Source organism: Mirounga leonina, unplaced genomic scaffold (assembly GCF_011800145.1).
Source record: "Mirounga leonina isolate KUSES-001 unplaced genomic scaffold, KU_Mleo_1.0 Mir_454, whole genome shotgun sequence".
Taxonomy (NCBI): domain Eukaryota; kingdom Metazoa; phylum Chordata; class Mammalia; order Carnivora; family Phocidae; genus Mirounga; species Mirounga leonina.
Window position 1 is genome coordinate 14,415,446 of NW_023270763.1, and position 23,015 is coordinate 14,438,460.

At 47.9% G+C, this 23,015-nt stretch overlaps 1 protein-coding gene across 1 annotated transcript in view; it reads right to left on the bottom strand.

Moving 5' to 3' along the window:
* LOC117999520 (calcium-binding protein 8-like) overlaps window positions 1-22,247 on the bottom strand; it is a 236,003-nt gene extending 213,756 nt beyond the window's left edge. The window contains exon 1 of the mRNA XM_034988720.1: window positions 22,194-22,247. The gene's annotated coding sequence lies outside the window, so the exon portion shown is untranslated. The remainder of the gene's footprint in view (window positions 1-22,193) is intronic.
* Window positions 22,248-23,015: the final 768 nt, after the last annotated feature.

The following is a 23,015-nucleotide window of genomic DNA, read 5'->3' on the forward strand; positions in this document are numbered from 1 at the left end:
ACTGTCTCCCTGAGATTGTCCAAGGATCAAACATGAAGGGCTAGTGTTACCTAGCAGTGTGGATCAGACAGATGTGCGTCTCTTCTACCAATTTTAATTCTGAGCGGAACTGTCTCCCTGAGATTCTCCAATCTCCAATTCATCCAATCAGATGAACACACCTGCTGGAAGGAATTCTACACCAGCGTCATAGGAATGCTGAAGCTTCGCCTGCCAACAGAGGATGCTTTTGGCAGAGGATTTTGAGTTGTTCTTTCTGAAAGCAATTAGACAAAAAGTTCAGCTGCTTTTTTAAGGCTCCTCCTTCAGGCTACTATAACCTTGTTTAATTAATAAGTTGAATATGAAAGGATTTAATTTTAATAAATTTTTATGGATCTTCCTTTGAGATCATCCTATAAGGTTTCCCTGCTAACTCTTCCAGACGTTTCAGGCTGCTCATGCATCCAGACGCCTTTCTGCAAGGTGGGGGCTCTTGTTGGCGGAGTCGGGAACCCTCTCCCAAAGACAGTAGGAGGCAAGGGACTGTGGGTCTGTGGGAAGTAACCGCACACGCTACCTAACCTTGACTGTGCAGAGTTTTCTGGGATGGCACTTTGAATCCCTCACTAGCTGTCTTAGTCTGCTCAGGCTGCTGTAACAAACTCTCATAGACTGGGTGGCTGAAACAACAACTGAGAGATTTATTTTCTCAGTTATAGAAGCTAGAAGTCCAAGATCAGAGCGCTGCCATGGTTGGTTTCCGGTGGGCACTCTCTTCCTGGTTTGTAGATGGCTGCTTTCTGTATCCTCACATGGTGGGAGGAGAGAGAGAGCAAGCAAGTTCTCTTGTGTCTCTTCTTATAAGGGCATTAATCCCAAGATAAAACCTCCACCCCATGATCTAACTGAACCTGATTATCTTCCAAAGGCCCCACCTCCAGATACCAACACACTGGGGGTGAAGGCTTCAACAAGTGAATTCTGGAAGGGACACAATTCAGCTGAGAGCAAATATGGACGAAGATGGACAAAATCAAGCAGGAGTGTAAAAGCCTGTTGCTTTTTGTTATTTGTTTAAACTTGAACTAGCCCTATATCGGCTGGAAGAGACTATTATAAGAGATTCATAGAGAAAGGTACTGCACCCCTGGAGATTTAGCCTCATTTGGACCAATTTACATAAAATGAAAAGCATGTAAATTAGATTCAGTCAATCCATCATTCAGATGGAAAGTAGTTTGAAATTCACCTATTATTTCAGAGTTGACAGCATAAGAATATTTGGAAATAAGACATAGTGCTGAGGACAATTTTTTTTTCTGAGATTTCTTCTCATTTTTCCATAAATCTAAGGGCACCCAGGGGAAGGCTGAAGGTGATCTAGCCACAGGGGATGTCAATTCAGCCGTTCAGTTGTTTGAGTGGTAGGGACTTAGAACATCTCTCTGCTGGGATCCGGATGGTATTAGAGCAGAAGTCACCACATTTGTCCTCAAAAAAGTTACAAACCTACCAGGATAGGAGTCCCAGAGATTAAGTAACATCTGGTCCATGCACCTGAGAATTATGCACAACTCAGGCAGAGAAGAGTGACTCCCATGAGCAAGCCACCTTGTTGAGCTGAGTCCAGGTGGCATAGGGAGGGTGGCACTGGGCACAGACTTCTCACCTGCAGGCCAGACACTGGTGCTCTGCAGAATGCCACACCCCAGACAGGGGACAGCATTGGAAATATCATAATAGGACACAAGGTCATCCTAACAGCCAGACAGAAGACAGAAAGCAAGATGGCGGTCACCACGGGGACATCTGCTGCCAAGAGGAGGGTCCCAGCTGACAGAAGCAAAAGGCAGAGCCCAAAAATAAGCACAATCAAGATGGTGAGTTCACCAGGAGGACATCCTGTGAGGCCTCTTGGTCAGTCTCTAACCTTCACAAAGACGCTGTGATGCAGAGGAATCTGCTAAAAGAATGCGCAGCTTTTCTATGCTCGAGACACATTTAGAAAAAAAAAATCAACAAAAGTCTACAAAGTACAACCAGACTATGAGCTCCTTGGACACAAAGTTCTCCCAGCATCAAGCCCTTTGTCGGGCATATAAGAAGGACTCCAAAATGCTTGTTGAATGCACGCATGCATGAATGAATGATAGGAAAGAGTTTGTCCTCCTGAAAACCACCATGACAGAGAGGAAATCAGATCCCCCGGAGCTACCATCCTGCCACAGTAAAACCTGGAGCAAAACACATCTTCAGGGCCAGTGGGAACAGAAAAGTCAAATTTGGGAGCACGACCTGTCATGGAGCCATAATGATAACTAGAAGTTTCTCTAGAGACCATGTCCATCTGGCACAAAAAGACAGAGGGAAGATTCCTCAGAATAGGTCATGCATGAAAACAGTGAACATTTTTCGAGGAGCCGGGAATTCTACAAACAACGTTAAGTAATACCTCAGTTGCACCTTGTGAGGTAGGATTAATATTATCCCCAGTTGACAGACGAGGAATTAAATAACCGGCCCAAAACTGTGGAGTTGTAGGTAGTAGAGTGGGGAGTGAAACCCAAGTGGCTTGGCTCCAGAGACAACCTCTCCGGTGGCTGTCCCTAGGACAGACAGACAGCAACAACTAAAGGCATTCCTTATCCCAGAAATATGTATCGATGCTGGCCCTATTCATCTTTCTGGAGCCATAACATGAGGCAGGACCTCTGCTCTACAAAACATACACATTAGTCTGTCTGTAAATAAATGTCCTGGAAGCCAGGGTGAGGCTCGGAAGGGTCCAAGGAACTGAGGCATGGAACCTTCTCCTGTGACAAAGCAAAAGCTCCAGGGCAAGGTAATGTGGGAGTGTAAAAGGCACGACAGAAAACAATGGAGGTGGGGAGCATTCACAGGGAACTCCAGGAACACAAGAATGGGCGCCATGACTGAGGGAAAGGAAGCCACCTTCAGGAGCCCTTGGCTGCGGGCATCAGAGGGAAGCTGATGGATCAGAAGTGGCAGGCAGGGAAGGACACCAAGAGGAAAACAAACATGAGTGCAAGATCCCCCACTGTTTGCTGTCTTCTTCTGTCCCACAGCCAGCCAGGAAAAGCAACACTGGATCGCTTCCCACACTCCATTCGAAGCCAAAGAGGTACAAAAGCCAACCTAATTTAGTCATCTTCCCTCTGTTCTCCCCTGAAATGACCGTACTCACCAGGTCCAGGGAGCTGTTCTGAGTTGGAATGAGAAGCTTTGTCTGTGCTTTCTGCTTCAAGGCTGCTGGGGATTGGGGGGTTTCAGACCAGAGGGCGAGAAAAGAAGAAGATTCCCATCAAGGTGCTGGCATCTCCAAGGGGGCACCTGCCAGCCCTCTCCCACCTCAATGCTCTCTGCCCTCCCCTGTCTGTCTGTGGGTATCTCCCCATCGTGCCCCACACACCACCCCTTCATGTCATAATTCCCTGATGCTAAGGGTGGCCCTTCTTCAGTGTCCAGCTCACCTCGCTCAAGAAGGAGGTCTTTCCCAATCCTCTAAACACGAAAAAGAAAAGCAGCATAGCAGAGTGGTGTTCAAGCTAAACAGACCCCAAGCCTGGTCCTGGCTCTGCCACATTCTAGCTATAAAACCCTAGACAATGCAACCCTTCCAAATCTTAGTTTTCCCACCAACAAAATGGGAGTCAGAAGGTATCTGCCTCATGGAACGGTCATGAGCATTACCTGGGATTATCCAGAAAATACTTTGCACAAAGCCAGCACACCATAAGCAATGCACCCAACTCCTGGCAGTCAGGATACTGCCGAAGACCCACAGCAAAGGGATCAGTATGGCTGCTCACGAACATCAGTGGGTGAGGAAAGTCGGGCAAGAAAGGGAAGGTAGGACACAGAGTTTGACCTCAGTGGCTCTCTGCTTGACTTCACCCAGGGCCCCTTTAGATAGTCCCTGGGGTAGTCCCAGACCTCAGTCACGAACTGGGATGGCAAGGGGGCACCCTGGTGCATCTGGTGACTTCGGCACAGAAACACAACAGCAAGAGTGTGAAGTTTTAGAAGTGGCCCAGAAGAACAATGGAGATGGTTGTGAAAGGAGTAAAAACGTGGAATATATATATTTTTAAGAGGAGTAGGATGAACTGTAAAGGTCTGGATGCCATAGCAAGGCCCAGACTTTCAAGAAGCATGGGGATGATCCATGGAAATAGGAAAGATCCAAGAGAGTCTGTGCCTAGGAAAGTAGTGAGAAAACAGGAAAGAAGCAAACCAAAGATGATGAAGAAGCCTGCCACGAGGCAGCCATTCCAGCCATGTAAGAGCCACTCACAGGCAGGGAGAACTCTGGCTCCAATGAGTCAGGCCCCTGTGTTGTTTTGATTTTTTGCTTTTTGATCTGGGTTGGACCCACAAACTGGGTTCCCCGTAACACATGGCACCGTGCGGGTTACAGGTGAGCCAAGAGATCCCCATTCCAGAGTTTTCCTTCTTGGCACAATAACCTTTCTGAAACATAACCTCAGAAAAGATGCCTCTGGCTTAGAAAATTCCAGAAGGACAAGAACGTCAAAGAAAAAAAAAATGACAACAGCATCATTAAAAAAAAAGTGGTTTTGACAAGTTGAAAGCTCTGGGACGTCTGGATAAGTAGGGACCATAAAGATCATAATTCTCTTCCCATAAAAAAAAAATGGTATTTTAAAAATATAAGAAAGAAGAAGGGAAAATTTGCCCTTTTGTAGATTTTTTTAAGTTATTAATAATTAAGCCAGGTTAGCACTGGAAAAAGAATAAATGCAGTAGTGAAGCTGAACTAACAGATCAGAATTTCAGCCCAAATGAGTATGGTGATTTGGTATGTAACAAAATCGGCGTCTCTAAATCAGTGGATGGATTATTCCATAAGTAGTACTGGAAAAACTGAAAATCATTTGCAAAAAAATATAATAAAGTTAGATCCCTATATCATACCACAGCCAAAATTAATAGTTGACAGACTTAAAAATTTAATGATAAAAATATATATTTTATTAGACTTCTGGTAAGACTGGCAAATCCATCTCCCTCCTGTATCGTCTCTCCTTTCCAAAACACTGCTCAAATAAGAAGAAAGGATGGCAGGCAGGGAGACATTCCTCTGTAAGCCACAAGGACACTTTAAAAGGAGGGAGAGGAGGTTTCAGAGATGCGGGAGTCACAAAGCGGAGGGGGTGGTTACTGCCTTAGCAGAGTGAAGGTTAGGACAAATTCTGTGCTCAGCTTGAGTCTATTCAAGGGAGGAAGCAGCCAGTCAGGGCCAGAACCCTGAGAGGCACCCCCTGGCAGTGCTTGGTACCACTGGAGGCCTGGGGCAGGCCAGACAAAGGGCCAGCTGGTCAACCTTGGCAGAAATGAGTAAGAGGGTACATCAGGCCCCCTGCAGGGCAGAGGTAAGACACTTACAACATTTACTCCAAACAAGGGATGTAGGGGCCCGACTATGCACAGAACTGCCCCCCGCCCTGACCCCATGTCAAACTTCCTGCACCCAAGCTCCTTGAGCCTCCACTCCACAGCACAACTCCCCAGGACGGCAAGGGACTTTGCTAGAAGCCGCTGAATACTATTCAACTTTTTAAGCTATGTGCAATACACTACAGTAATAAAAAGTGGGTTTTTTTAATTTAAAAGATAAATTTAAAATTTTGAAGTAAATATGTAATCTTGAGGATGAGGAAGAGTTTTCTAAGCTTGACCCCAAACTTAAATATTTAAAAGAGGAGGGGGACCTGGGTTACACAGTTGGTTAAGGGTCGGACTCTTGGTTTGGGCTCAGGTCATGATCTCAGGGTCCTGGGATCAAGCCCTTGTCGGGCTCCACGCTTAGCAGGGAGTCTGCTTGAGATTCTCTCTCTCTCCGCCTCTGCCCCTCCCCCACTTGCACACGCTCTCTACCAAATAAATAAGTCCTCAGAAAAGGCGGGGGGGGAGGATAAACATTCAATTACATATATTTTAGAGCAAGAAGTTAAAGATAATATAAAACAGCAAATATGGAAAGTTTTACATGTAATAAACAAAAGGTACTATTCTTCCTACCAGAGTGTGCCTACAAGTCATTTTTTTAAAAGAACATCTGGGGGCGCCTGGGTGGCTCAGTCGGTTAAGCGACTGCCTTCGGCTCAGGTCATGATCCTGGAGTCCCGGGATCGAGTCCCGCATCGGGCTCCCTGCTCGGCGGGGAGTCTGCTTCTCCCTCTGACCCTCTCATGCTCTATCTCATTCTCTCTCTCAAATAAATAAATTAAAAAATAAAATCTTTAAAAAAAAAAAAAAGAACATCTGGGTAGAAAAACAGACATAATACATCAATATGCAATCCCCCCCAAAAAAATCAAATGTCTAATAAGTATATGAAAAAAAAGTGTGCATGCTTGCTTATGATCCCAGAAATCCAGGACAGAACAACAATGTGAAACTATTTTGGCTATCAAATTTCAAAAAGCAACTAATGCCAATAGGAAATGTTGGTGAGAATATGTAAAAATCAGCCCTTTCATACATCCCAGCCTGAAATGTAATGGGAACAACCTTGAGGAAAGCTACTCAAATCCTTGACCTGGTCACCATTCCACTTATAAGAATTTATCCTTAGAAAAATACTTCCCGGGGTGCCTGGGGGGCTGAGTCTGTTGAGCATCCGACTCTTCTTTTCTGCTCATGTCATGATCTCAGGGTCTTGAGACTGAGCCTTGGAGCCTGCTTAGGATTCTTTCTCCCTCTCCCACCCCCACCTGCTCTCTCCCTCTAATAAAAAAAGAAAGAAAGAAAAGAAAAGAAAAGAAAAAGAAAAATGCTTCCGAATGTACAAAATTTTTCAGTAGTAAAGTCAAAGTCAAAAATAACCATTTGTATCCACTTGGGTAATAGCATGCACTCCTTAAAAATGATGAGGTAGGAGCATATGTAACAATGTGGAGAGACATCCACAGTTTATTAAGTTAAGAAACAGCCTACAACAGTACTGACAGCACAACCCTTTTTTTTTTTTTGAAGATTTTATTTATTTATTTGAGAGAGAGAGAATGAGAGAGCGAGAGCACATGAGAGGGGGGAGGGTCAGAGGGTGAAGCAGACTCCCTGCCGAGCCCAATGCGGGACTCGATCCAGGGACTCGAGGATCATGACCTGAGCCGAAGGCAGTCGCTTAACCAACTGAGCCACCCAGGGAGGTGCCCGACACCACAACCCTTTCTAAAAAGTAGAGGAATGCTTTGTTAAGTACCCACAACCCCCACATGAACGCACACACAAAACAAACTGGGAGATTTTAGCTCCAAACTATGATCCACGGTTATCTCTGGTTTTGTGGGATAAAGAGCACATTTTATGTTCTTCTATTTGCTTACTTTTTAATGTTTGGCCACAAATCTTTTGCTTTTGTACTTAACATTTACATAGGAGAAAGCAGTGACCAGATGGCAGAGGTTCTCTCCTTCGGAAAGCCCTGTAGGGTTGAAGAATCTTCGTTCCCATCATCCCACAGGGGAGTATATTCCCGAACATCTCTAAAAGAAGGCGGACCGGATCTAAACTGGGCAATTGGATGCTCCAACTGCTTTTCACCACTCTGTTAGCTCGGTCTGGCCGGCTCACCAGGGGACTGATGACAGCCAGCATCTGGCAGGATGGGATGGCCAGGGGGGCAAACGCAAGGGACAGAGCTGTGACCACAAGACATGCCCTTGGGCACCCAGATGGGCCTGAGCTAGGAAGCCCCCACCCACAAGACGCAGCAAGAAGCTCTGGAGGAAAGGAAGGGGTGGGGGGTATGTGGGAGGCACCCCCTTCCAGCCCCTCCAGGGTGAAGGGCTTCAGGTTCCCTCCCGGAGGCACCAGCTGTTTACCAGGCCTGGTAAATGCAGGAGACCAAAGGGCTTCCTCCAGAAGAGTGAAATGTGACCATTGGTGCCTGCCTTAGGAAGGCAGAAAAAAAGAATGGTAACCTGCCACACCTTCGAAGATAAACGGTCTACACCCGCCCAAGGGCTCAAACTCTATTTCCCGGTGATTTGCATTATAATACCTGACCTGCTTGCTGTTATTTCTGACTGAGCTTTCCGCTGCTGTTCGCCCAGGTTTTCTCGGCCCATCACCTCCTTCTGCCAGTTACCTAATGAGCTGGAAACTTCACTCCAATTCATGAGGGGAGTCCCTATTGAAGAGGACCCTACGGTGAATTATTTGATTTTAACGCAAATAATTACTCCCTTTATTCATCTGTTCCGACATACTCAAACAGTCCCTTTATAAACGCCTTCATTTTTATGTTTACTTTGTTGCCTCTCCTGCTTCTCCAAAGAATTCAAGACACAGTTCCTTCAATGGAAAGACGTAGTCCATTTAACTCCTATTCCTCCCCAGAGGGAGAAGTGTGTGAACTATCAACTCCATTTGATGCTAGAACAAATAATCACGCAGCAAGCAAGGGAGACGAAGATTACTGCAGGGAGAACCACCTTGCAAACCAACACGGGCTGATGTCCGAGTCTTAGGATCACAGAGGCCCAAATGCAGAGCTAGATCCTCCCAGCACCGTCCTCCAATTAAACCTAAGAAACATCTCTAACAAAGCACGGTGCCAAGAGCCATGGAGAAACCATACACAAATGCACACGCACGTGCATGCACGCACACCACCAAACCCCTTAAAAGAGCCTACAGTGTAGAAGGGGAAGAAGTAAGTTAGCTCATGGAAGGTCTAGTTCCTCAATGGAAGGGTGCCTTTCTTTTGTTTTACCTTCCCAGGATTCTAATTCTAAATATGATACCTAGCACAAGCCAGTAAGCCTAAGAGTAAATGCGTAGGTTCGTGTTACACAAACACCAAGGAAAGAGAAATTAAATTCAACTGTGGGAACCAAGGGGCAGCACTTCATTAGGAAGGTTTGATTCAACTTGGCTGTGTGCTGCAGAAGCAGTGTGGGCAAAGACACAGAAGTCTGTCATCTGGCCGAACTTGACCACAGTGCTCTCGATGCCCAAGGAGGTCAGACGAAAGTCACTACGGAGCCCGGAACGTTCATGTCAGGGAGATGCAGCTGGACCAGAGCGGTATCACTGACCTTGTCTTTTCAATGGATGGACCGGTGGGAGCTGGCTCAAGTCCAGGTCAGAACAACAGCAGTGGCAATGGGGTCAGAAGGTCGGACTGACACACAGATAAATCCCATGCGGATGGGGAGAGGGGGGCCAGAGACGGCATGAGGCTTCTTATTCTGAGTGTCCGCGGGGCCGGGGGCTCCCAGCTGTGTGTTGAGGAGCAAATGGTGCGATCTGTTTGGGCTGTGTTGAGTCTGTGGCACTGTGGGACAATTTACATCTAACATCTGGTAAGACTGGATATTACAAGAGAGAGTGCAAGCATGGAGGAAAGAAGGTTGTTCAAAGAGAGAAGCTAGAGCGTGAAAAGAAAGAGGCCAAGGCACGAACTTTGGGAACACCTACACTTAAGAGTAAAGGGAGGGCGCCTGGGTGGCTCAGTTGGTTAAGCGACTGCCTTCGGCTCAGGTCATGATCCTGGAGTCCCGGGATCGAGTCCCGCATCGGGCTCCCTGCTCGGCTGGGGGTCTGCTTCTCCCTCTGACCCTTCCCCTCTCATGCTCTCTGTCTCCCATTCTCTCTCTCAGATAAATAAATAAAATCTTTTAAAAAAAAAAAAAAAGAGTAAAGGGAAACATGGAGACACAGAATTGTTATGGGCTGAAATGGGTCTCCCCCCAGATTTAGATGTTGAAGCCTCAGAATGGGATCCTAATGGGTGATAGGCTTTAAAGAGGTTATTGGGTTAAAAGATGGTCATTCAGGTGGGCCCTAATTCAATGTGACTTAGTCTTTATAAGAACAGGAATTGGGACACAGACACACACAAAGGAAGATCGTGCAGAGACAGAAGACCAGCACCCACAAGCCAAGGGAAGAGGACTGGAACAGAGCCCTCCCTCACAATCCTCAGAGGGAACCATCCTGCTGACAGCCGATCTTGGACTTCCAGCCTCCAGAACTGTGAAAAAAATAAATTCCTCTGGTTTAATTCACCTGGTCTGAGGTGCTTTGTTACAGAAGCCCTAGCAAACTCATACAGAAAGGTAAGAGTTGAGAAATTAAGTCAGGAGAGTTCATTCAGGAGAAAGTTCCATGAGGGAAGGGGAGGTCGACAATGTCAAATGTTTCCCGGCATGAGAAATGAGTCCATGTGGTTAGATTTTAAAAATGAGGATGTCAGTGACCTTTTAAAAGCAAGTTCACAATATAGTAAGTATATAAGACTCAACATAGCGGGGGGGCCAACCGTAGGTGTGACCGAACCAAAGGGGGTTCGCTTCTTGGGGAGTCAGAAAGGGCACCGGGTTAGGCTGTCACACAAAGAAAACTTTTATTTGCAGCAAATAAGATCACCGGGAATGGCTTCCAAAGCCCTGACTCCCCGAGAGAGGGTGAATGTGTTCCTTTTGTTTAGGTTTAGGGTGAATATTTAGATAGGGAAGCCTTACCATCTTGTGTAGAAGCTGGTGTAAAGTCGCTCATGTGCCTTAAGGAAACATGCCTATACATACATCGGATGTTACGTAAATTAGGCTGAGGCTCCTCCCTGGGCAGAGATTTTAGTATTATAATGAGGTAAAGGTGACTGTAGGTCATTCCAGAGGTCACTCCATGGCCCATCTGCGCAGGCGTGAGTCAGGTTTAATTCAAAGGGTCTGGGTGGTCTGGGCTGGCTGGAGATTTCATCAGGGCATCACCTGGAGGATGGTTTCAGGTTTCCTTTGTCTGAGTTAAGGGAGGAAACCAGAAAGAAGAGCTTAGGGGACAATGTTAGACAAAGCTTAGTGAGTACAAGCAGGTGGGCAGTAACAGCCAGGTCTTGGGGTCTAGCTGGTGGCATAGGGTTGGCCAAGAGCAAAGGGTGAACGGGCCTGACAAGAATAAGGTGAAAAAGTGAGAGCGGCGGGGGCAGACCCTCCTTCTCTGAAGCTTTGCGGTACAGAGAGGGAGGGAAATGGGAAGGCAGTGAGGTCAAGCAAAGTCTTGGGTTCATTTGTGTTTATGAGCTAAAGGAAGGAAGATTTGAGTTGAGAAGTGGAAACCATTAGATTAATGGCAAAGCCAAGTCTTCCTTATTAAGGAGTAAGGACATCTGTTCCTCTGAAACAGGAAGGAAGAAATTTGAAGTAGAGGTGGAGAATGCTGATGTTGAGGGAAGAGGTGATGGGGCTCATGCCCATGATCCCCCCCAAGTAGGAGGCAAGGTCATCCATTGAGAATGCATATGGGCAAGCAGAGTGGGAAATTAAGAATACACATACAGTGAATAGGACAAGAAATCAGCCCGGAGCTCAGTAGAAGGATTAGTAAAAAGAATCTGGGACCCAGCTGTTGTTGAACAACATAAATTTTTAATGGAGTCAATTTAGCTGACTGAGAACTTGAAGAAGTGAATGGTTGGTTTTATTCAAGGTCGAGGGTTGCAAAGTGAAGACAGTAATAGGTCAGGAAGATCAACAAGTACAGGGTTCTTGGGAATTCAGAGTAGAAACAGTGGCCCAGGGCTCTAGGCAAGGCATACTAATGACCTCTAAAGAGACAGTCATCACAGGTTACAAGTCAGAAAGAGGCCGCTGAACAGTTATCCTACAGAAGTCAGCAAACCATAAGCCATGGGCTACGACCTGGGCCACCCTTTGTTTTTGTAAATACAGTTTTATTACAACACAGCCACACTTATTCATTTACATCTTGTCAAGGGTCTCCTTCCTGGTACAACAGCGTGGGAGGGGGGGTGGGGAGGGTGAAGAACAAAGCCTAAAATATTTACTATCTGCCCCTTTACAGAAAAAGTTTGCCAATCCCTAAAAGGAACAGGCTGTAGTGTGAAAATCAGGAAGAGAGGGAGAGCCAAGACCAGGCCAAGCTGAAAACAAATGCAATAGGCAAGGGTTTGAGAAAAAGGAACCATCACGCAGCCCCCGCCCACGACCAAGGGCCAAGCAATTGTGGCACAATTCAAGGCAAGGACTGGACCCTGAAAATCCAGTGCAGAGAGCAGGCCTGAAGTGAGGGAGAATGCAGGGAGTTCCATCTGTCCACGAGGTGCAGAACCCCCACTAGAAGCCCATACTGGAGGAATTGGAGATAAATCAATATGAACAATGCAGCAAGAATGAGGCAGAGACCTCACCACGAGTTCAGTGGGTGGCCACCAAGGATGAAGAGCCAAACTGAGTCCAGGGTGTGGCCAAATGGGAAGATGGTAAAGTCTCTAAGTCAAATGCAATACAGGTTATCTGAGACTTAGCATACACACAACTGCCCCAGCTGACATTCCTACCCTACCAACTGGCTGTGGATTCTCTTGTTCATGAAGTAGGGTTTGCCCACATCTACAGAGAGCTAGAAACGCAAAGATGGCAGGCCATCTCGAGCAGGACCAACTCCAGTGGTACAAGGGAGTGGGCATCCACGTGAAGGTAAAAAGAGTGTTCCAAGAGGCAAATGTCAGAATCAGAAATATGTATGAAAATGTTCTGTAGAAGTTTTCCACAGCCCCTGGCACATCCCGGGCAATGAGAATTACAGAGGTCGGAGAGCTTGGTGGCTGAACAGCATGGCTTCTGGAGTATTCATGGGCTGTGTGACTTTCAGCAAGGTGCTTAACTTCTCTGGGGTTTGGTATTCTCATCCACACAAACAGAAACAATCATGGTATCTACCTCACCAAGTTGTTGAAAGGATTAAATGAGTTAACATATGTGAAGTACTCAGAAAGGAGTACTTATATAACCATTAGCTATAATTATACTGCTCAATCTTTATGCTAATTTCCATGTGCCCCTCCGTCTTCTCCTCTATTTAAAGGCTTGATCTTCTAGGGCAAAACACACACAACGCAGAGAAAGCAATGTCCATTCCAGTTCCAGAGCTTCACGTCCATTGTCTTCATCTGAAGGCAGCTGACAAAGCATAAAGCAATGGGCAGGAAACCGTCCTCATCAACACTGACATGCTGAAAGAGGTGCCTTGAGTTGGAAAAGCAGAAAAAAAGGATCCAACAAAATATAATTTATTAGTCATCTGAACACGTCACGGCTGGGTGATAAATGCCAAGAACATCAATTATGAACTATTCTTACAACAGGTTTAACATATTCACCACGCCATCAAGAAACCTGTATGTCGAGGGTGTTCTTTATTTGTTTCAACGACAGGAGGAAAATATTTGCGGTAAAAATGGTAAATGTAATTATTTTACATGAAGTAGGGCAGCCTGCATCAGTGTCCCACCTGGGAGCAGGCTGCTGAACACCTGTCAAGGTGTCAACTCAAACCACAGACGCATAGAACTTCGTCAAGCTTCTGCATAGCTAACGGAAGTTGGTGGGGTGGGGTGGGGGAGGGAGGGGATGGAAAATCACAGGTATAATTAACAGTACGTCTCTCGGTTCTTAGGTGTCTTTAATGTGACTATATCTGCAGTCTTTCTGGATGTCTCTGTCCTGGGATTCCCCTGCACTGGGAGCGGTGTTGGGGCCAGTGGGTAGGGGAGGGGCAGAGGTCATTCTCCCCAAGCCTCACCCTGCCACTTCCCTCCTTCTGGTCTCAAGTCCACAGCAGCCCTGGCCTGAGACTGTGGGTCTCAGAGTCCTCCCCTCCAAACACCAAGTGGTTTAGACTAGGTAATTCCTAAGGTCTCTCCCAGCTCTCCGAGCTTCTGATTCTGACTATATAAACGCTGGCCAGGGTCAGGAGAATGCACTGGATCCTGAAGGACAAGTAAGTGCAAGTCATTTGTAATCATGATACCAACTTTTAGTCTCCAATACTGGAGTGTACATGTTCAGAGATGGGCCTTTAATGAATATTTAATTGCTCTAGTCTTTTTAAGAATATATAAAGATGGGAGGCAGGGTCCAGGCCCCCTGTGTTCCAACCCTACCCTGAGTGAACCAAAATTACTGTAGTATCATGGAAAAGCAATAGTTCCAGAAGCCCTCCATGGGAAGCTAAGTAAGTCAGGAACTTGATTCATCTCACCAGGTCTTGCCCACCCAGTGGGGCCCAGAAGCAGAAACAGCACCTGGGGCTTGATGGTGGTAGCCAGGACGGAGAAGGAGGAGGGGGACAGGCCAAATAGGTGAAGGGGATTAAGAGGTCCAAACTTCCAGTTATAAATAAATCACAGGGATGTAATGTACGGCTTAGGGAATCTAGCCAATAATATTGTCCTAACTTTGTATAGTGACAGACAATAACTAGACCTATCGAGGTGATCGTTTTGTAATGTATAAAAATACTGAATCACCATGTTGTACACCTGAAACTAATCTAATATTCTATGTCAATTATAAATCAATAAAAAGGAAAGAGAAAGGAAGGAAGGAAGGAAGGCTCGCTCGCTTGCTCTAAGCCTGCTCCAGACCCAGGCATCAGAATTCACATTTGAACAAGATCCCCAGGTGATGTGCAGGCACCTGTCTGAGAAAAGCTGTTCTAGACCCTGGTTCTCAAAGTTGACTGTACAGTGGAATCACCTGGGTGGGGGGGGGCGCGAGGTCCCATCCCCCCAAGATTCCGACATCACTGGTCTGGGATGTGACAGGGCATCAGGACTTTCTTAAGGCTCCCCAGGGGATTCCAATGTGCAGACAATTGAGAAACGCTGAACTAAATCCTCCACTTTAGGTTCTAAAACGCAAATCCAGGGCCAGCCAACCTCCCCCTGGAAAGGTCTGTATCACCTTTCCCAAGACCACTGCCGGGTCACCCGCTCACCGGAGTTCTGAAGGTGGGTCACGATTCCAAATCAGTACCTGCCTCTTGCATTTACCTTCGTGTCTGAGATTCTTCCCTGTAGCCCCTAAGCTCCTACAGGGAGTGGTCACTCCCACAAAGTGATACCAGTCAGCAGCGGCTCTCTCTCTCTCTCTCTCTCTCTCTCATGCCAACTGCAGGGTTCCAAATCAGAGGACAGAACTTTCTTCTCCGGCAACACCTTTCATACAGGGACCTCCAAGCACATGACCTACCCCCCCCCCCCAGGGCCAGAGGCTAAAACTGAGGCGGCCAAAAGAGCCCACTGCTTCAGCCCCTTCTGCTATGCAAGATTCTGAGTCCACCTGCAGCATAAGTAATAATTTAAGGCCAACGGAGAGCTCTGAGTGCGGGCCCATTGACAGGATCTGCCAGCATTTATCTTTCCCTCATTTTTAAACAGTTGATTCCTCCCTATTGCCTACCGCCCTTTGAGGGCTCCATGGATTCTATGCTTCTGGGTTTTTGAAAGCAGGCTTTACCTCTGGGTGTAAGAAGCACAGAACATTGGTATTCGTTTGGATAACATAGAAACCACGGCGGGAGGCAGTTGTACTTGGATCTAGCAGAGCTCAGAAGCAGGTGAGTGTCCACAAACCTAACTTGAGGGCTAGGTCAGAGAACCCCCCCGCCTCAGCTGAGGGCAGACAGTCCGTCCTCAACCTGCTACCACCACGTGTCTCATAAAGTGGAGGGACTGAAGCGACCCAGAAGACAGACCTAAAGACACAATCCCCACAGACCCCTCTTTACAGCTCTACATCTATGAGTTTGCCCCCCAAAAGCGATCTAACTAAAGCGATTTCACAAAGTCAGATCCTGATCTTTCTTGCAAAGAGTTCGTCTTTGACAGGCAAGGGAAGGTGGAGATTTTTAGCTGGTTAGTCACGGGCCTCCAGTGGTGGTGACTCCCTTCTACCACATCCTAACCTGGGACCCCGGGCAAGTTGCTGAACCTAGATGCACCTTCATCTGTTCATCTGTAAAATGGGGACAGTGCTAACCACCAGAGAGCTGCCGACACCGAGTAAGCACTCTATTAGCACTTGCACTTGCTGCTGGATCTGGAATGTGTGTTTCCGTGTCTGTGCATCAAATGAATCATCAACCATAGACCAGATTAAATAACAGAGCAACTGGTTTTTAAGAACAAGCAGTAGGAATGCTGGAGGCTGAAATGCTACATCAACGTGCCGTACAGATGTTTGAAGTTTTCTTACCAGACTATAAAAATGTTTACACAGTAATTAGGCCTGTTATCAGTACACAAACAGATTACACTCTACAGAATGAATGAACAGCTCAGAAACCCTCCCATTTTCCATCAGGTTCAGAGTGCTTTCCTAATTCTTGGGTTTGCCAAAATAAATTCATTTTCTGACTGCACAGGGCCACTGCTGAGTGCAGGGAAGTGGCACCGGGATGGGGATATCTCCCTGGTCTTCATTTTCCCCATCTGTAAAATGAGATAACCAAGGCCCCTGCTCCCTCTTCAACTCCATGGCTCTATTACATCATAATCATTCTCTTCTGAGCACACAGTCGCTCTTCTCTTCATCAAGAAAGGACGTGCTCAATTATGGTAATGATGGGGAAGATAGCAGTTCTGCTGAATCGCATAATGAGACTCCAATCCCACTCTGTTCGGCCGCATTAACACTGAGTTTGGGGCTGCTCATTCCTGGCACGTCAGCCCCCAAATCCAGTCTGCACGGTGAGACCATGCAGATATACAGCTCTTCCCAAATGCATCCTGGAAGGCCCTAAGTAACACTATATTGAATGTTCTTCCTTTCCTGTTTTCAAGGGATAATATTCTGCTTTAACAAATATGTCACCAAAATAATTAGCTAAGCTCCCTAATTTGCACTTCTAAGTTTTCATATTGGCCAACTTTTGTTAATGAGAAAAGTGCAAGTGGTTTGCAATCATGATACCAACTCCTGGGCTCCAGTACTAGAACAATAATGTTTCAAGGCTCAGAGATGAACTTTTAATGAATATTTAATTGCTCTATTCTTTATAAAGTGCGCTTTCAGTGAACACTCTGAATACCAAAGAGGCAAGATTCAGTTTCTCTTAGCGGAGTTATGTGTTCAAGTTTTCCTAATGATTTTGTTGCAAGGGGAAAAAAGGTCATCTGCGTTTCAAGCTTTACAGGAAGGAATTTTGGAGAGTAATTTGGATAGGGTTATTTGTTTTAGCAATATTCCAAAATCCTTCAGCAAAATGTAGATAGAGGTATCTGAAACACATAGGAAAAAAAAATCTAACAGTACATGTACGGAAATGTTAGTGGTCCTGGGAATCAGAGTGCAGGAAGGTGCATTTCTGTGTTGCTTTAATTTCTTATTTAAAAAAAAAAGGTTTGCTTTCATCACTAAAAATTTTTTTTTAAGATTTTATTTATTTATTTGAGAGAGAGAGAGAGCACGAGCAGGGAGGAGAGGGAGAAGCAGGTTCCCTGCGAGCAGGGAGCCCGATGTGGGACTGGATCCCAGGACCCTGAGATCATGACCTGAGCGGAACACAGATGCTTAACTGACGGAGCCACCCAGGAACCCACTAAAAATGTTTTTTAAGCATAAAACAAAGAGCCACCGACCAGACAGCTGGTACAAAGTAAACATCCTAACTTCTGTCCCAACCAGGACCGTGGGCTTGGGCATTAACATTTCCAGAAATGAAATGAGAGGGGAAAAGTGTGTAGTAGGTGGAGTCTCGCAACACCCCATTCAAGACACTTGTGGCCCTCAGTGTCTACATTTTAAAATAATTTTTTCCTGATTATAAAAGAAATGTATGCTCATTTTCAAGAGTATAACAATCATTTGTAATGACAGTAGTGTTCATATATTTAGTCCACTTCTTTCCATTATTCTATACCATGTTTTTAAATGAAACTGCAATCATACTAGAGATGTGGTTTTGGCTGCACCCAGAATTAATTGGTACACTAGAAACCACTAAATTAAGGTCACCAAAGCATTTTCTCTCCATCTGTTACTCTTATACACGACATTTTGTTTTACCCTCTGATGGATAAAAACTCGCTTTATTGTACCAAGATAGTGCATACAGAAGGCAGAGCTACTAGGGTGATCTTTTGAAGACATAAATTATGTGACTCTCCCACTTAAAACCCTCCAAGGGCTCTCATCAGACTCAGTATAAGACCCACACTCCTCAAAATAACTTCCCAGGCCCCCCACAAACTAGCCCCTGATTCTCCGAACTCGCCTCCTGCCACACTAGCCTCCTTCCTGTTCTTCTAATGCACCTGGCTCGTTCCTACCTCAGGACCTTTGCACTGGAGCTCCCACCGCCTGAAGTTCTTTTCCAGATCGTTCCCAACTTACCCAGCTTAGCTATGGCTCTTCAGTGAGGACTTTGTTGACTACCCAATCTGAAGTGGCCCCTGCATCTGTCTCAAATTATATCATCAACTTTTATTGCCTATTTTTCATTGGGGGTTACACCACTAGAATTGGAGGGTACCATCTCTACTTCAACATGTTCCTCAGTCCCTGAACCAGAGATGCTCAATAAATATCGGTTGAATGAATGAGAATGTTCTCCAAGTATCCAGATTTGTGGGGCAGGAGATAAAGTAACCTACTTAAACAGGCCTTATGCACAGCAGCACTGCCCCTTAATGAGACTTTTTAAAATAGGTCGCCACCTTCTCCTGCAGCCTGGTCATGGACAACTGCCCACAACACCGCCGGTGGGAAAACAAGTGAGTTATTTCGTCTTGGCCAGACCTTTGTTCTGCTTATCCAGACCATCACCTAAACCAGAAACCCAGTGGCCACATTATACCCTTCCCTTTCTCCTACTCCCACCCCTACATCAATTAATCAGTAAGTCCTGCCAACTCACCCTCCTGGGGCGGAGATGTCCAATATCTATGCCACTGATCATTCCAGCTTCCTTTCAGAAAACTCCCTCTCCCATTCCAATGACCTACCCAAAGCTCTGCTCGTTAGACACTTCCTCTAAGCTTTTGGAAGGTAGAATAATGGGATGATGAAGATGATGAGGATGAAGATGATGGATAAGTTTTAGAGATTATTTACTTCCATGGTATCACCTGAGAGGAATCAGAAGGTAACTCCTGCCACCAAGATCCCCCCGACCACCTAATTCCCATCTGCCCCATCTCTGGCTCTTCAGTCCGGTGAGTCCCCATCACCACCGCTAGTACAATCTCTTTGTTTGCTTCAAGTTTAAGCCAGAGTTGGTTTCTGTTGCCTGCAACTTCGCTGGTGTCCACACCTCTGGTCTTCTCCCTGGCAGATCCATTCTCCACAAGGCCCCCAACCAGACTTACCTAAAACTCGAATCTGACCACACTGCCCGCCCCCAGTGGAGAAATGCTGAGCGCCTGGTCCTGACCAAAGGTCTCCATCCATCCTTCCAACCTCTTCTCTTGTCGCTCCCTGCCTCCACCTTTAAGCTCCAGGAACTGCAAACTCCAGGCTGCTTTCTCACCTCCCACCCCTTGCTCACCCTATTTCCTCTGCATTGGGACCCCCGTTCAAGGTTGACCACTTCATAATCATCCTCTAAGCTCAGCTCAGACATCATTTCCATGCTGGGCTGGAGGCCTCCCGTTTCTGCTCACAAATGTGTATCCCTAACACACGGTCTGCCTTCCCCACTAAACTGTGAATGTTTTGATGACAGGCACTGTGTCATATTCATCTCTATATCCGGAACCACATAAAAGGCACTGAATGCATTTTAACCAAAAAAAAAAAAAAAAAAAAATCTAACAAGATGTTAAATGATTAAAATCGTAATTCATTTTGAAAACCCCAGGCTGGATGCAACAATGTATTTTCATTTTCCTCCTTTCTAGCCATATTCAGAACAACCCTCAGACGGAGCCACTGAGGGATCAGTCCATGCTCTGCCCATCTTGAGGGATGCTTTCACTGCTTAAGAGTTAGGATGCACATTGTTCTAAAAAGCGTCAAAGGCTATTGCCGGTAACACTACCTGATGGTTCTCCATCATGAGAAGACATTTCAGACACTGATGATATCAGTTTAAGCCTCGAGTAGAGGGCAAAGATGCCACCTACCCAATACCAACGTGGGCATGGACAGGAAACGTGCAAACAAAGCAGCAGCCTATAATCAAATCAACCTAGCCTGGAACTTCACGCGGCTCCAGTGTGGGCGCACATGGAGAGAAAGCCTCCCCCTCCCCAGCTTCCCCTGTGCCTGAGCTTACTCACTGGGAACGAGGAACGAGATGCTGACCCGGATCCACTCAGCAAACATAGGGCACCCACTCTAGGGCTCACACTAAACAAGGTACGGAAGGTCAGAGGTTACCAAAACACTCTTTGGCTCATAAGCAGTAGTGTGGAAAGATCCCTGAGCTTAGAATCAGGAACCCCAGCCTCTTAGAATCAAACCCTAAACCATGCCTCTTACCCACAAGCTGCCAACAGCCTCAGGACAGTTATTTACCTCCCTTGGCATCAATATCTAAATATGAAAAACAAGGATAACATGAACTCAAATGTGGAAAAGTGTCTGGTACCAAGTCGGGTCTCAGAAAGCTGAATTAAGAGGGTCTCCAAAGACCTTAAATGTCCCAAGACCTACCAGAGCCAGAGAATTCCTCTCAATATGAGAACTAGCGCCCCCTTCTGCTACCCTATGAGCACTGCAGGGGCTGCCAGGACCGGAGGGGGCTGGCAAAGGGGGGACTGCAGCCCCAGGACCAGGCTCAAGGACCAGCTCACAGATACCTCTCCCCAGGCTGTTGACCCAGGAGCACGCTACCCCTCGCGAGGCCACTTGCTATGGAAAATACATTTCTAGACTGGAGCCCAACCCTGCCCAATATTTAAGCCCTGATCAGAGGCCTCCCACTTTGAAGATAAATGTTCAACTCAACCAAGCAGTTGCCACACATACGCTCACCCTCACCCCACCCCAGCCCTCCCCAGCACACTTAGCGAGAACAGGGAGTTGTGTCTTTGTCAAGTCTTGCCTATCATTTTCTCCACAGAACCAGCTGAATTAAATTACTTTCTTTCTAAAAAGCCCTTATTCTGCACCCCCACTAAAGGCCTGATTACTGGCAATAGGAGCGTTCAGAGTTCAGAGAAAGGTGATCTTGATGCACAATTCTAAGAAGATTTAGCGCTCCTCCAATAAAATATCCTAGGGATTGTGTTACCAGAGTGTTTTATTTTCATTACTCCACTTGGATACATCCAGTAACCAACTTCAGTGCTGTAGACCCGCTTCTCAGTAAACAGAGCTGTTCTTCAAGCAGTCAGTGCCATGAAAAACGCACATGTCTGCAGTGAACTCAGGAAGAGGGGGCCGCGCTGCTGGGCTCCCACCAGGCAGGCGGCTGGGGAACACAGCCCAGGGCAGCCATGGGGTGTTCCCAGCAGCGGCCACCAACAGCCCAAGAGGCTAGCAAAGTTATGCAGCTCCAGGAATGAATCCTAAACCGGGTGTCACAGCCGAGCTCAAACACAGCAGAGGCCTGAATTGCCACCTTAGACTTCGGTCAAAGCCTCAGATAAACAAGCAGCAGATACAACTGGGACTCCACCAACACTCCCTTCCACCCCACAAAGACGAACTAAAAACCACCAGCAAGCCAAGGAGAGAAGCTGGAGTCCCGCTTCCATTAAGAAAATAAATCAGGCAAAAATAATAAAGTCCTACTCTAGCCTCAAGGCAATTTCACACCAAATGGCTTTAAAACCCTTTCCAAAGCTCCCATGCCTGAATTGAAAAAGAGTTTATCTTTTTGACTGAAAGCCAGCAGTTAAAGCAGCAGAACATGGCAATCTTAAGAGTTAAAGGAGTTTTCCCATTTGCACAAATGCTGTGTGTCTGGACATCCATAAGGGCAGAAATCTACCCATTCTTCCTAGAGAAGGTCACCTCAACTCTATCGCCGGGAAGGCTCTCACTCACTCGAGAATGCCATCGTTACGAGCACTCATCAGACTTCGGTGGACGCGACCCACCACAGCCACGCACAGTACTTTGTGCTCCTCTCCGGGCCCGGGAAAGTCGCCCTTTTCTGCGGAAAAACAGGCTCAGGGCCTGGGGATGGCGCCCCAGTCTTGGCACCCAAGGAACTGCAGGCACACTTTTACCTGGGCTGAAGGCTTCAAACCGATTCAAACCGATGGAAGGCGCCTTCTTCACACACGCCTCCTCACGGCAAAAAAGAGCAGTGGGAAATGCTGCTGCGGGTGGGGGCAGAGGGCGCACGTGGCTGGCGCCTAGGAGGCCAAACGCAGCCCGGGGTCCCCGCTCGGCACCACTATCCCGTCGGGGTGAGGCGTCCTCCGCTCGCCCTGGCCCCGAGCCCCCCCCCCCCCGAACTACCTGCTGCTGCCTAGGCGCCCTCGGGCCAAGTCTGAGGAAGTTCACTCCCGGTCGCGCCAGTCCGGGGAGGCTGGGGCACCGCGTAAACCCGGACTGCCCGGGACAATCGGAGCCCGCCCCTGCCCAGGCGCCCGCCCCAGGGAGCCGCTAAGGGCCCGGGGGCCAGCCGAGCAGCGGCCAGGTCCCAGGCTGGGCTACCGAGGCCTCCCCGGTGATCCCCCGCGCTCCCCGGGGCCCGCGGACCTTCCCAGCCGTGCGCCCAGGAGGGCGAGCAGCCCGCGCTGGGGGCCGGAGGTGGAGGGAACCCTGCGTCCCGCCTCTCCGGATCGCCATGACTCCGGCTTCCTGGAGACCTGGAAGCCGCCCCGCTCTCCCACCTGGGCTGCCGTGTGGCTCCCTCTCCTCCCGCTTCCTTCCCGCCGCCCGGGCGCCCGCGGCCGGGGGCGCGCAGCCTAGCAGCCCCCGGCGCCCCGCCTGCAGCCCGCGCGGTCCGGGACACCCGAGCGGGACACCCGCGGCCCTTCCCGGCCCCACGCCCCCGGGCGGGCGGCCAGCGGCCACCCCAAGGGAGGGCCAGGTGGCTCGGGCGGCCCCCAGCCCGCCCCGCAGCCTCTGCCCGCGCCAACAGGTATGGGAGGCGGTGTCCGCGGCCGGCCGCCCGCTCCGGGGCCGGGGCTCCCGCGCCGGGGAGAGGGGCGAGGACCGAGGCAAGAGGCGGGGGCGGGCGCGAGCGGGCGGCGGCACTCACCTCTGGCTGGGCCGGGGCCGGCCGCGCGGGCCCGCAGCCCCGAAGCGCGGGTTCCGAGGCGCCTCCGCGCGGCG